We start from the raw sequence: 14,744 nt of genomic DNA, 5'->3' as shown, positions 1-14,744 counted from the left end.
GCGTCTCTGTAGGTGCTAGGGCTTTCTTCGATTTCGAAGAAGAAGTGCCATGGGTTGTGTGTTTATCTTTATGTTTCTTGTGTGCGTCAGTGTCGCCGGGGTGTACGTCCCCATAAGTAGGGCGTAAACCGAACTTGTCAGGGCCGGGGATAGACGCGGAGGAGCAGGAGCGCTCCCTAGAGAGGTCTACAACCTCCGATACAGAGGTAGTGTTATCAATGTCCTCGTCACATTCGGCGGTGGCGGCGGCGGGTGAGGAATCAGCTCTAGACATAGCGCAGGCTCCTCTTGACGCTGCGGTCCTTTAAAGTCTTTGGGCGAAGAAGTTTACAGGCCGCACAGCCGTCCTCTTTGTGGTCGAGGGGTAAGCAACGGTTACAACGCTTATGCTTATCCTTCCAGGTGAATTGCCCTTACAACACAGGCAAAATCTAAAAGAAGTCCTTTCCATAACTAAGGATACAGTTAAAAGTGATAACGACCCCGAAGGAAAGGGGGGTGAAAGAGAAAGCCATTCTTAGAAAGAAACAGAAGTGTCCCACGACCCCCACTCTCCCTACTGTATAGGCCGGCGAGGCCGGGCCACGTGTTCGGCAGCGCCGAACGATCGCCTCAGTCGAAAACAGTTTAGCCATCGAAGGAGGGATTGATTTAACGTAATCTTAAATAAAAACAACCAAGGGTCGAATAAATGGTATTAGCAATTTCTCTCTAACGAGCTCCGCATTAGTGTGACCAGATTCTGGATGGAAAAAAACAATCTGAGGGACCTTGATGCGTGAGGGATGTTTGGTACACTGCACGTCACTATAGGGATAGTATTACAGACTCTCCTATGTCGACGTCGCCTTTTCAACTACGAAAAACTAAATTCAATACTCCGCAGTGACCACTGGATGTCGGACTATGCACAGCATGTGATTCTAAGTAGATTAACAAACATCAGAAACACCAAATATGCAGATGACAAGCAGGTGCTCATCCCCCTCACAGGAGACTATGACATTGACAATGAAAACCTTAGCTCCAAAATTCAAACCTGACTGGCAGAAAACTGGCTGTGCCAGAAAGGGTAGAAAACAGAACTGCTTCTCATTGGCTCCCCGGCTATCTTAAAAAAAAACTCAACGAGAACTACAAGGCCTTCACCATTGATAACACGCCTCTTCCAGTTTCTCAGGCATTATAAACCTTAGGGGTCTTCCTAGACTCCAACCTCACCATGAGCAGACAAGTAAATGCAATTGTATCTGCCGCGGCCTACCATTCAAAGTTGATCAATGCAGTCAGGCCCTTTTTGTCTAAACAGAACTGCCTCAGCATTGCCAGGGCGATAATCGGCTCCCGATTAGACTACTGTAACGCCCTCCTAGTTGACACTGATGCAAAGAACATCAAAAAACTTCGAACCATTCAGAACAATGCCCTGCGGGCAGCCACTGGCATCTCAAAGAAGGAACACATCTCTGCAACCAGAAGACTAGTCCATTGGATCCCCATTAAGGAGCACATAACCTTCAAAACCCTTGCCATCACTCACAAGTGTCTCAACAACACAGCTCTGAGGTATCTCTCCCAGATATTGGTTAAATCCCATTCAGATAGACCTACAAGTGCTTCCTATTCCAACATGGTCATTGTTCCTAAAACCTTGAGGGCACACGCAGGAAGTTCCAGCTTCCCATTTATTGCTGCTTCACAATGGAACTCCCTACCAACCCACCTAAGAAAAATTGATTCACACACTGCTTTCAGGAAAGCCATTAAAACGTGGCTGGTTGTATAACCTGGCCCCTCGGCCAACTGTGCTCCTCGCCCCTTTTGTAAACCAGCACCTATGTAATTTTAAACCTGCTTCTGTTGTATGCGTAAATCATGCTCATTGTAACCGACGAGCATGTCCATTTTATTTCTGTAACTAAGACATTTTCTTGCAACAGTGGCTCGATGCCCGTGGGCTGTAGTGCGCTTTACAAATACAAAAATAAATACAAAATAAATATGTAAACAGGAAGTTGGGGAGGGAACAGGAATTGGGACCCTCTCAACTGCCACTGTCCCCATCTGGGGTAGGATTGGCTCTAGCTTACACCCTAGCAGGCCTCCCACCCTACGCTGAGAGTGGTTCCTATCCCATCATGACAAGTTTAGATTACTGACCTTGTCACAGTGTGTGCGCATATGTATAAATGCATGAGTGCATGTGTGTGTGTGTTTATGTGAAGGTTTCACGGTGGAGGGGGTTAAGGGGGAGATGGGGCAAGGTCCTGGAGCAAGGCTAAGGGCAGTTACATAAAGTGGCAGTGGCTGACATATATTTGTTACCAAAACAGGTGATGGCTGGAAGGTTTGGAATCAATTCTAACCTCGTGCATTGCTCTGGCCAACCCTCCAGATCATCGTTCTTCTCCTGCCAAACCATTACAAAAGAGGAAAGACCATATGCAAATCAGGCTTGGCCCCGCCCCAAAAGAGGCAGTACGGTGGTGTGGAAGGTTGCCCAGAGCAATGCCAGTGGTTCAGATTAATTCAAATCCCTCCACCCATCACTTTTTTAGTTTAATATATGCTTACCAACCGTATCAACGTCATGAGAAAATTGCTTACCCTGAGTTCCCTCCATCAATAGGGGAAGGGAGGGCAATCCCTCACAAGTCGGTGGTGGGATCCCACAGTAAATCATTTCCATTTCCAGACCTGCCTGCAAGGGTGCCCCTTTCCCCCTTTTTCAACTCATCACAGCGGCATTGAGAAAAACAAGAGAGCGTAGTAAATAGTCACCATTCATAAAATGGAATCATGGGTTCACATAACATTCACAGACATGCCTCAAGAGGGGACAGGAAAAACAGGAAGTGCTATTGCAGGTGGTTCCCTTTAAACCACCCAGAAGTGGTGTTCTAAAAAAACGTTTTTGCGTTAGCGGAAACCATGTAGCGGTCCCCGGGGTGGGACACTTTTATGACTGTTTCAGATAGCCAACAAATAGGTAAATACAAACTCAAGTAAATCCAAATGAGATCCAATAGAACATAGTCTCAGTCCCCGATAAATGTTCCACAAAGCTTGTAAAGCTAAATCTCATCACACCAGAGCAGTTTCCAAGATTCGTTTTTGTCTCTTTCTGCGTGCCCGTCTCAGAGATTTTCTAACGTTTAGCCCTCAAACATTAATTTATCTTCTGTCCAAACTGAAACACAGGTTTAATATTTATAAACCCAACCTGGTTATTAAACAGAGTGCCCCATTCAATCTGTTCAGCTCGACCACATTTTTTGTTGCTATGTTGGGCTCGTTCATGAGTTTTTCATGAGGTTTTCCCATTTTCTAACAGAGATAAGGCTGTAAACTGAGATTCTGCAAATGTCTATTTTGAAGAGTGATGTAAACAAATACAAAAAAACAAAATAAACATAATAAGAATATGCACAGGAGACGAAACTCTCTATTCATCTATATGTAACTATTAGGAATTATATTTTGGATGTGTTGCTGGCCCCCTTATCTGTGTATATGCGTACATAATGTGCATGCTGTGTACAGAGGAAGTCACAACTCTGTACTTTTAAATGATTGCAGTTAACAATGTAGGAAGAAGCATGTAGTAAAATGGGATTGCAATCCGGGATGCTAAGGCATTACCTAGGGGAGAATATGTGTGTTCCCAAAACACTTAGGAACACTGCACTCTAAGGAGATACGATTTCCCAGAGAATTCTATACACTCCCATATAAAGACCATGAAAGGAAAGACTCACATTGATGACTATTTTTCAAGCAAACATACATTTGTCCCACTAAGTACAGTGTAAATTAAAAAGCCAGCATGCTCGCTGGGTCCAGCCTCGGGAAGAAAAGCTGATTACACAGCTCAGTGCATCTGAAGCCGAAAGGTCTCGGAGATTAGATCTGCTCTCTCTATCTGCCCTACATTGCAGAGACGAATCATTTAATGCTGGCTGATTTACATACCGTTCCAACCCCATGCCGTGCACTGCCAGCGACAGCACAGTAAACACATCAGACTACGAGCCCCATCAAAGGCCTACCAGCAAGCGAGTAAGACCTCAAGGCTGACCCGGGCACGGGAGTTCTGCATTGATCATTACCTGGAAGCTAATATGGCATAATAAACCGTTTACCCCGGGACAAAAGAATTGCCTCGCTTCCTCGAAGGAAGCTGAGTGTAACATTAATAAGTACATATTCCCCACATATAGGCAAAAGGCTCATTTGTAAAAATTACTATGTGCGAATATCGTCCTGCCTATTTGTAAAAAGGCACACGCTTGACTTTATGACCGCATCAACAGGGCTGCTTCAGTGTTGCTTTCCAATACTACAGTGGCTGCCTTCTGACTACAGCGTTTTAGGCGAATTAACTGATGAAAAGGTCATTCGCAGTGCATTTGCAAGATAAAGTTGCTGAAAAAACTGTAGTGTTTGCCCTAGGCCACCATGATGATAAGCCATAGCAGTTCCCAATGCGTGAATAGAATGGTTGATTAATCGAAATTAAGATGCTGACATGTGGAATAATCTGCCGTTGGCCACACCTACACAACACAAAATCACAACACCGCTCAAAATGATGATCCGAAGGCAGTTTTTCCATTATCCAGTGGCCTGCTATATCCCTTTCTTGCTGCTGCTTCCCTCTCCTTCACCAAATGCTGTAGTTGTGGGAAAAACCCATTACGAGAACTGGCTAAGAGGCAAGAAAAGCCGATTACATAATACTCTAACTACAACATAATGCATTTTCACAAATTAGAATTATGCACCTAATGTCCTAACATCATATGGATTCGAAGGCTCTCCTGTCATGAAATGGAAACTGGACCTTCTCTACACTACCTCAGAGTTCAAGGTTAAACTGAAGCATCGTCAAGGATGCGCCGTTCAGCTAAACCATGGCTCAATTCCAAGGTTTTTATTATTGTGCAATATAACAATCAAGAACAGTGTGGCACTCTACAGAATGCTTTGTCAAAGCAAGGAAGAGCAAATGCATGTTGCTTGGATTGTGCCAGTATTGTTCTTCTGGAAACGCACCTAATAACCCCAACGTCTACCGTCTTATCTTTCTCATAAAAGGGAGTGATATGCCAGACAAAGCCAGACAAAAAATAAATAAAATCTGCATTTTGATGGTTACTGCTTAAATGACTGGTGTTAAAGCAAAAAGGTGGAACGGTTAAACAATGTGATAAGTAGTCAGCAGGGCCTTTTATGTCAGGATACCCAAAAAAGTGGCGCATTATATTTCACGTGGGTGAGAATGGTGAGTTTCTGGAGGTAATTACCTCAGGCTAATAAATATTAGCGTGTATTTTGCTAACTTGCTGTTGTATCGCTTAGTTTACAAAGTGGTACTGAAAACATGAGCTGGCGTTGAGATTATGCTTGGCTGGGTTACTGTTAGACCTGCTTTTTTGAGTTATAGGACAGATCTACAATGTGTGACAAAACAGCCCTTCTGAGGGACTGATTTCAGTCTCCCCACTGTAGAGCCCAAAATCTATAAGGAGAAGAATGATACATACTCTGTGTGCAGACCTATTCTTTAGGTATATACACTTGGCAGATTAATCCAATGTAACCAACCCTTCCCAAGGCTTACCTGAGGGCCCTGTGGAAGGAAAGCACACACTGGGCATCCAGGTAAACAGAGCAGCAGGCAGCATCAGGCGAGATCTCAGGGGAGGGGAATGCACGCCCCCCAAGCACCAGAGGCCAGTATGTAATGCAAAATAGTGTATAGCCTCATAGCTTTAGGCCAGCCACCTAAACATCAACCTGACTAGGATCACAAGGCTCAATCAGGGGACAGAGCCAGCTCCCTCACACAGGTGCGCCCTGTTCCCTTGAAACCCAGCCCAGTAGAGGAGCAGACACCAAAAAAGCAGCCAGCACAAGCAGAGTTTCCATCGTGGGAAGAACATTGTGTAGGAAAGCAGCCCCTTGGAGACCTCAAGCAAGGAGGCTTGGGTAGAAGATGAAGACAGCCCTGAGGAAAGCTGACCAGAAGGAAGCAGCATACCCAGTGATGACTAGAGGAGAGAGAATTCCCCAAGAAGAGTGCAGTTGAGAAGTGCGGCAGAAAGGAAGCCCTGGTGAGTGGTAATTTGGGAGAAAGAAGCGTTGTAGTCCCCATCAACATCAGACTCGCCTCCTCACTTCTACGGTTAAGAAGGAGCTGAAGACCCTCCTTCAAGGGATGGGTCCTCCCTAGCAACTAGGTTCACACACCCTCCTCTCCCCACTGTTTTCACTCCTAGTTTGTAGATCCCTTGCTGACAAATTACCCCCTTGTCCCTCCCTCTTAGCTCCCCACTCCCTTGTTTATTTTCTCCCCTCATCATGTTTTGCCACTATGATTGTAAAGCACTCTGTTGCTTCACGAAGCTAGATCTGTGCTCAATAAATACACATATAATAATAATAATTGCATGCAGGGATTTTACCCAGTGATCCAAAGTAATTCTGAGGTTATCACCTTCAATATGTCGTGCAAGGAAGAAGACTGTTCAGTGGATAAGCTCTTTGCAATGTAAAGAACATGTGCTATTCCCAAAGGATATATTGTGGTTGTAGGTGCAGTCTTGGCTCTGTCTACAATGATTGAAAGGTACTTTGTTCCAGGTAAATCTGATGCAAGTCAGGTTTTCAGAAGCCAATTGTTCTTTTCAACTGTTAGTGATGTAAAGTAAAATTATTCTTGTAAAGTTGACTATCACCCTGGGGAGGTGTCGAAGGCAAGATTACACCAGACGTTCTATTCTGTTGGAAGAGGTATGCCTACAACCATCCTCTAAATAAAAGATGTGAAAGCAAATGGACACCTGCATTCCAAATTATCGGACCCCTACCTGTTGCCTTTGTCTTTGCAGCAGATAGGGCCAGCACAAAGATGATGATTGTAGATTTGGTGAAGGAGCATAAATACTGATTCATTTTTGTAGCAAAAATACTGTGTCTCTGTTGTAGAATGTCTGATGTACTATGCACAGAGCCTCGAATCAAATGCAACTGTCTCTTCACTGTCTCATCACAGGACTGAAGAAATACGATCACATCACCCGACCCTAAGTGAGATACATTGGTTACTCCTCCAAAATTGCATCGCTTGAAAAATGGTGTGCATGGCAAACAAGGTTATGCCAAAGTTTAATTCTACCTGGCTGAAAAAAATAACCCAATCTGGAGGTATCTGCAACACAAGAAGCTACAAAATTGCCAGACTGAAGTCTGGTGCAAACATGACAGCAACCAGAAAACAGACCTCTTGTTACAGATCTGAACTATGGAATAGCATATTGAGGATTGGCCCCTGTATCTTGCACTTCATGAAGGAACTGAAGACCTTTCTCTGTATGGAATATCTCAATGTCCACTGGCCCTCTGATAGCAGGATTTTATAGAAAAAAGATTTTATAGAGAACTCATTGTGTCCTGAGGTAGGACCCATTATGCCATTTCATGTCAGCATACCCCTAAACCTAAAACCAAGTAGGCCTGAACAGATACTGAACATATAATATGGTGCCTAGAAGCTAGATGTGAAGTGCATATAATTATTTGCAAGTACATGCTTTCAATAAGCAGAGAATACTAAAAAAGCACTGAACGCTGAAAGGTATTTAACCTGTTTGAGTTTGCTATACCTTTGCACCATAATTTACCAGTGAGGTGTATGCCTTTAAGCTTCATTTATGAACGTAGCTTTGCACAGTGGTATTATGTTTAGATTGAGCCAGCAACTAGAAAAAAACAATTAGCTTTTTTATTCCTTCCAAAAGGGATTTTACGGTAGCTCTCAAGAGAAGCTATGTAATGGGGTCTTGTCCTTTGTACAGGGAAGAAACAAGCTGCCAGTGATAGCAGAATGACAACACTTAATCAGTGACAACATCTTTTTAGGCACACGATAAGTGCATGGCTTTAAGATACGTAAGGCCTCTTGCCACCTAACTCCAGACAGAGTAGCCAGTTACATTTGCATCAGCCAGATATGTCATCCAAAATTGGGAATTAACAAACTATATGGTAGTGTCCAACTTGTAAGATTAGGGGCATAACAAGTAAATGTTGATATACATCATATCTTAAGGGGCAGAGTTTCAAAGTTGCTGCTTCGTAGGATTGCATTAGGGATACCAGGCCCAGATAGATGTCCATCAAAGAACATGCAAGTATATTCCTGGGGGTTTTCCATCAAAAAGCTATATAAATGCTGCAAGCCTTCTGTAGATAGACTGGCAAGCTAACCGACTGGCAAGCTGACGATTGACTGGCTGACCAACTGACACGCTGGAATACTGACTATTCTGATGTGGGTACCTGAGGAAGCCGTCTGAAGATCCTGTGACACTTTGAGAGGCCCCATCTATTGACAGGGAATTTTATGCTGCGTTCAGAAGCAGACATTCAATACGTTTATTTGCTGGGTATTAGCTACTCTTGAATTGAAAGTGCTCTAACCTTTCTCATTCAGCTTTCACTATTGCAATTGTATTCCATTCTGGAACTACATTCTAGCATTGCATGTTCAAATTCGAATACTCAGGCATTGTATCCTTATAGTACATATTTACATATTGACTTGCATTACCGCATTCATTTAGTACATTTCTGAAATAGAATGTGGTATTTACCATTGGTTATCATTGTTCATTCCTTTGGGGTTTTGCAAAAAAAGTCGATTCTTTAGCTATTTTTGCATTTGCATTGCATGATTGCATTTCTCTAGCATTGAGAAAAATATATGGAGTTTTGGTTTAGCTCACCTTTGGACAGGTAGCAAAGAGCATTTTGCTGGTATCCTGGTGACTGAATTTGGTATTGTTTGAAATTATTTCTTGCCCATTGGGGCATCATGAACAGAGCAGTTATTGGTTGTTGATGATTTAGGCACCTTCTCATAATAGAAATTTGGACTGTGGACTATACGCTGTGAAGGGATTGATCAAGATTTGTTACATTGTTATTTAAGTAGTGAGCTGAGAGATTAGTATTTTTATAGTAAAATGCATTCATACATATTAGTAGTCATTGCATTCATTTGACTCCAAATTCATTTTGGAAAATGTTATGCCAGTATGCTATGCCATTCAGTCTGTTCGATTACTGTGTTGCTCTGCTCATGCACATGTACATGCACATGTATTCATGAGGTATCCCTTTAAGGGTTCTATTACACATTGACAAGCCTCATTCACGGTTGAATCAATGTGCTTGTATGGTGGGTGGAGGAGTGGCGCTTACAATTGAGTTCCATGAAATAATACTAACAATCCACAAACACACATTGCTCTATATCTCTTAAACATGAGTTACTTTTTTGCAGGTACAGAAGGGGGGTGCTCTTAGACACGGCAGAGATGTCTACCCATCTTATAAGTCACAGCCCTGTGCTACTTGTCGACATTTTTGTAGGGTGCTAGGTTCCTCCTGTTCTAACACAGGTGGGTAATCCCCCCATAGGAACCTGCATTTCATAGCTAGCCAGGTTATTCCAAGGTAGAATGGGACATTTACATATTAGAATAGGCCCTGCTAATAACAAAGAAACAACTTAAAGTAATTTCCCAGTCTTTCCAAATCAATCCAAGCTCCATCAAGTAAAAGGTGAAGCCCACTTAGCCAAATAGTGTTTTGTGCCTAGTGTGCTGAGAGCACCGTAGACATGCTTGTCTCTTCTTTTGTTCTGCAGGGTGGGCCCTGAAGGAGACATTATGGGCATTGCGGATGGTGGAGACTGGAGAGAGGAGGAGGGTGAGAGCGCTGCTTTCATTGCTGTTCCAGCCCCTTTATTTTATTTTATTTATAATTTATATAGTGCAGGACCACTGACCCAAGGGCTTAAGGGCGCTGACATACAAAAACAGATGGCTAAAAGCCACAAGAAAGAGATACTGCAGGAGGAGAGCTGAGGGTAGGACCTTAGCTGTGTTTAGTTAAACAAATAGGTCTTCAGGCCTTTTCTGAAAACTCTGTTAGAGTTTTCATCTCTCAACTTGATGGGAGATTATTCCAGGCAGTAGGTGCTGCAGAGTAAAAGGCTCCCACCTTGGCCTGCGACAATCTACAGGCTGGGACAATTAGCTCGGAGTGACTATTCGATCTAAGGCTGTATGTACTCGTTTTAAGCCTTAATTCATCATTAGGGTAAGTAGGACCTGAGTTATTCATACAGTTGAATGAGATAGACAAGAGCCGAAAGAGAATTCTTTCCTTAATAGGGAGCCAATGTAGCTACCTTCTTGCCTTAGATATGTGATCTGATCTCTTCTTGTCCAGAACAACCCTAACAGCGTTTTTCTGCACCACTTGCGATCTATTCAGTTCACAATTAGGTAGGCCGATCAATAGACTACTGCACTAATCTATCCTTGAACTTATCAGTGTTCTCGCTAGGGTTTCCCTACTTGTTTGTGAAAGAAAGGGACGGGCATGAGATAACAATTTGATATAATAGGCAGATGAGGCCACGAGACTGCTGACCTGCGCCTTCATATTGAGATTGCAGTCAAGATATATCCCTAGTGTCTTAACCTTTCTCTTGACTTTTATAGTACAGTCGTCAATCACAAATTGGGAGTATTGTCCTTCCAATTTGCGGATTTTAGGAACAGTACCCACAATCATGAGTTCAGTCTTACTTGTATTTTATTAAGGGCCAGTACATTGGAACACATCCAGCTTTGGGTGAGAAGGTAAATCCTGTTGATGTTTATTTCATCATCTGAAAAGACACCCGTAATAGGGATAGTACATTGGGTGTCATCAGCATAGTTTGTAAATTCTATGTTATTAGAATCCAGGAAGTCCAAAAAAGGCACCGTAAAGATGATATAAAAAATGGGAGAAAGACAAGGGGCCTCATTCCGACCCTGGCGTTAACCAAGGCACTATTAGTGCCTTGGTTGACGCCGTTATCTTTCTGACTCCGCCATGGTGAATGGCGTAATTACCGCCCCATTCCAAGGTTGGCGGGGGCGGTAATTCCCCATTCACCATGGGCCCTTCCCCATTCCCATTTTTGGCCCATAGGGCTCAATGGGAATGGGGAAGGCGCTAAGTACGGCACCGTAATTAGCTCCTAGGTCCCTTTGCGGGTTGGTTTTCTAACGCCTGCAAAAAGCAGGCGTTAAGTACAAACCCGCAAAGGGAACTCGGAATAGGGCGGTAAGGGTTTAACGGCACCGGTCTCGTTACCGGTGACCGTTAACTCTTACCGCCCTACTCGGAATGACCCCCAAGCTCCTTGTGGGACTCCTTAGGTCAACTCCTTGGTGTTAGCATCTGCCATATTGCTACTCACTCTCCATTGGCGCTCTTTCAGAAAGGAGGTGACACAATCAGCTGCCGATGCTGAGAAACCCGCCACCTCCCTCAACCTGGAGACCAACACTGTATGGTCTACCAGGTCGAAAGCGGCAGACAGGTCCAACAGCATCAGCATGCTGGGGTTGCCTTGATCCATATGGCGAAGGAGAGGTCAACGCTTTGTGTGTGCCTATCACTTTCGCACATGTTCTGTGGCTTTTGGCATGAGAGAAATCCCAGTAGAGCCACAACCGGGGATCACTTGAAAGGTTTCAAGAGTGGGAGAAGGCGCAGGGACTGCTTGCCTTAAAAACTGATATGGATTAAAAAATCAAGGGTTGGGTATTAAACGAATCAGACTTACCATTGGACTAGGACTTGCATTTCTTTTTTTGAGCTTCGGTACACTTTTGAAGTGTGCAACAAAATGCCTTTAACCAGAATGACCAAAAGAGCACCCCTCGGATGCCTAAGCTTTGCAAGTCCCACAGAATCTTCCGTCATGCTGCAGTAATACTGAGGCGCGCATTGAGCAAGTGCTTTGATAAGTGCTGTTAAGCTGTCCTCGCTATCTGGCTGCACCCCCCATGATCGTTTTTTCTGAAGACTCTTTATGTGCTGGCCACACCCATTTACCCAGAAGCACCTCAAATACAGCAGCACATGCACATTAGCGCTCGCGCATTGAGCAAGTGCATTGATAAGTGTTGTTAAACTGTCCTGGCTGCACCCCCCCCCCGTAGTGTTTTTCTGAAGACTCTACACATGCTGGCCATGCCCACTTACCCAGAAGAACCTCAAATACACCAGCATGCGTGCATTCACGTGCGTGCATTGAGCAAGTGCTTTGATAAGTGCTGTTAAACTGCCTTGGCTATCTGGCTGCACCCCCATGTCAATTTTTCTGAGGACTCTACACATGCTGGCCATGCCTACTTACCCAGAAGCACCTCAAATACACCAGCACACGCGCATTAAGCAAGTGCTTTGATAAGTGCTGTTAAGCTGTCCTGGCTGCACCCCCACTTGTCATTTTTTTCTGAAGACTCTACACGTGCTGGCCATACCCACTTACCCAGAAGTACCTCAAATACACCAGCACGCGTCATTAGCATGCGCGCATTTAGCAAGTGCTTTGATAAGTGCTGTTAAGCTGTCCTGGCTGTCTGGCTGCAACCCCCCAGGTCATTTTCTTCTGAAGACTCTACACGGTATGCATTCCTTGGCTACTTCTATGGCCATTCTATGAACTCTAAACACAACTGTGAAGATATATTCTGCAATATTATTTAAATGCTGACTGCATTTTCCTTATTTTTCTGTTTATAATACTGGTCACACCCACTTACCCAGAAGCACCTCAAGTACACCAGCATGCATGCATTAGCACACGCAAATTGAGCAAGTGCCTTGCTAAGTGCTGTTAAGCTGCCCTGGCTGTCTAGCTGCACCCCCTTGATTCATTTTTTTCTGAAGACTCTACACGGTGTGTATGCTGTCCTCGGCTACTTCCATGGCCATTCTATGAACTCTAAACACAACTGTGGAGGTATATTCTGCAATATTTATTTAAATGCTGACTGTATTTTCATTATTTTTCTGTTTATAGTGCTAACCACGCCCACTTACCCATAAGCACCTCAAATACACCAGCATGCGCGCATTAACGCACGCGCATTGAGCAAGTGCTTTGATAAGTGCTGTTAAGCTGTTTAGCTGCTTTACCAGCCTGCAGCCTTCAGAGATCTTGATGAGTCTTTTTATCGGTTGTTATTACCATTGTTGTTACTCTGACCGGCCCACAGGCCGCAAAAGAGCGGAGGGCTTAACCCAAACTCAGCTGAATTATTAATTGATTATGCTTGTGTGATAAAATAGAACCTGCATGCCCGGTATTTACACTCTGAAAACAGGGATGCCTCCCTCAAAAAAGAACCCCAAAACGATTGACAAACCCAAGGATAGACCTAAATGAACAGCTCACCAACTACAATTAACGTGTAGCGGCAGAACATTAACATATCTAAATACCCCTACACTCACTTCAGACATCTGTGGTTTTTGCTCGACAAACTCCAGGGCGCTGTCTCGGACGGCACTTGCGAGATCGGATGTTCCGCAGACGGATTTGCCCTTGGAGCCGGCGTTCCCCCCGAACACTGAGTGCCTGGTAGTAGATCTCTGTACCCCAATGGACTCACTGATCAGTGCAGGCTTTCGCTTGATCGACTCACTTCCGAACGAGCGAGACCCGGTTCCACTAGAGCCCCAATCAAATGTAATTCTTGCCCAAATTCATAACGCTGCCGTAAGCGTTGGTTGCTCGGCTGATTTGAGTGCACTAACGCAAAACGATGTGGACCCACTAGAAAATAAACCCATAGAGGAGGTTCCCATTGATCCTGACAGCCCCTTATCTCCTGCCATTCTGGGCGAGGCAAATAAGAACTTGATACTCTCCCCCTCAAAAACCACTCTTTTACCTATTCCCTCGACACTGTCTAAATCACCCATTATGTTTTCAAATTCGCTGCAAAAGTCCTCAACCCTAGCTATATCCTTCACCCAACCAACCCCACGGAAAATAGCTTCTACCCTCCTGTTGACCCCTACCACTCCCAAAATATGGGTACCACCGGTCATAGAAATTACAATGCATGCCATGAATACAGCGTTATTCCCCCTAACAAAATTTTATGAAACTCTACATGCCAAAATCAATAATCAAACACTTCTTCTAACACACCTTTTAAGCATCTCTCCAGATGAGCATGCAAATAATCCATTTCGATGCTCAAACAAAGATACATTACAGGCTCCGAGAACTGAAGCCTTTAAGAGAGATAGGATTCCTGCTTTAAAGCAATTCTCTACTTCTCAACCTTGCAATCAACCTCCAGACAAGATTTCTGTTATAGCTAACTCAATAGACATCATGTCTAAGTTAAAGGACTTCACCGCACCACCAATTACCAAGCTCAACTCAGGAAATCCTACCCTATAGACTGAGCCAAAACAGACATTTAAGATGTTTACCAAACCCAAAAATAATACTAAATCGACACCCCAGGTGAAAAAATCTAAGAATATCAAGCAGGCGCACCCGTCTACTCGATCGAGCTCCCATTACTTCATTCAGTCCTTAACTACACCAAGGAATGCTTCACAAACTGCCTCAGCGGCTGTTACTAAGAAATACACCAAAATAGCACAAAAAAAGAACAGTTTGCAACAGAACCTAAGAGACACCTCTGCTTCTCAAAACCCCTTCAAGGACTTATCAGCCCTTGGATGACTTGATGACAGAGGTGCAACGTGCATAGTTAACCTCTGACTCCGGGTCAATGGGACATGTGGAGCCTAGTGTCTCCAAGATAGGGCCGCCATCAAGACTCCCTTGCTCACTAATAGAG

This window comes from Ambystoma mexicanum, chromosome 14 (assembly GCF_040938575.1).
Source record: "Ambystoma mexicanum isolate Mex_15411 chromosome 14, UKY_AmexF1_1, whole genome shotgun sequence".
Taxonomy (NCBI): domain Eukaryota; kingdom Metazoa; phylum Chordata; class Amphibia; order Caudata; family Ambystomatidae; genus Ambystoma; species Ambystoma mexicanum.
This window is presented reverse-complemented; position numbering follows the sequence as displayed.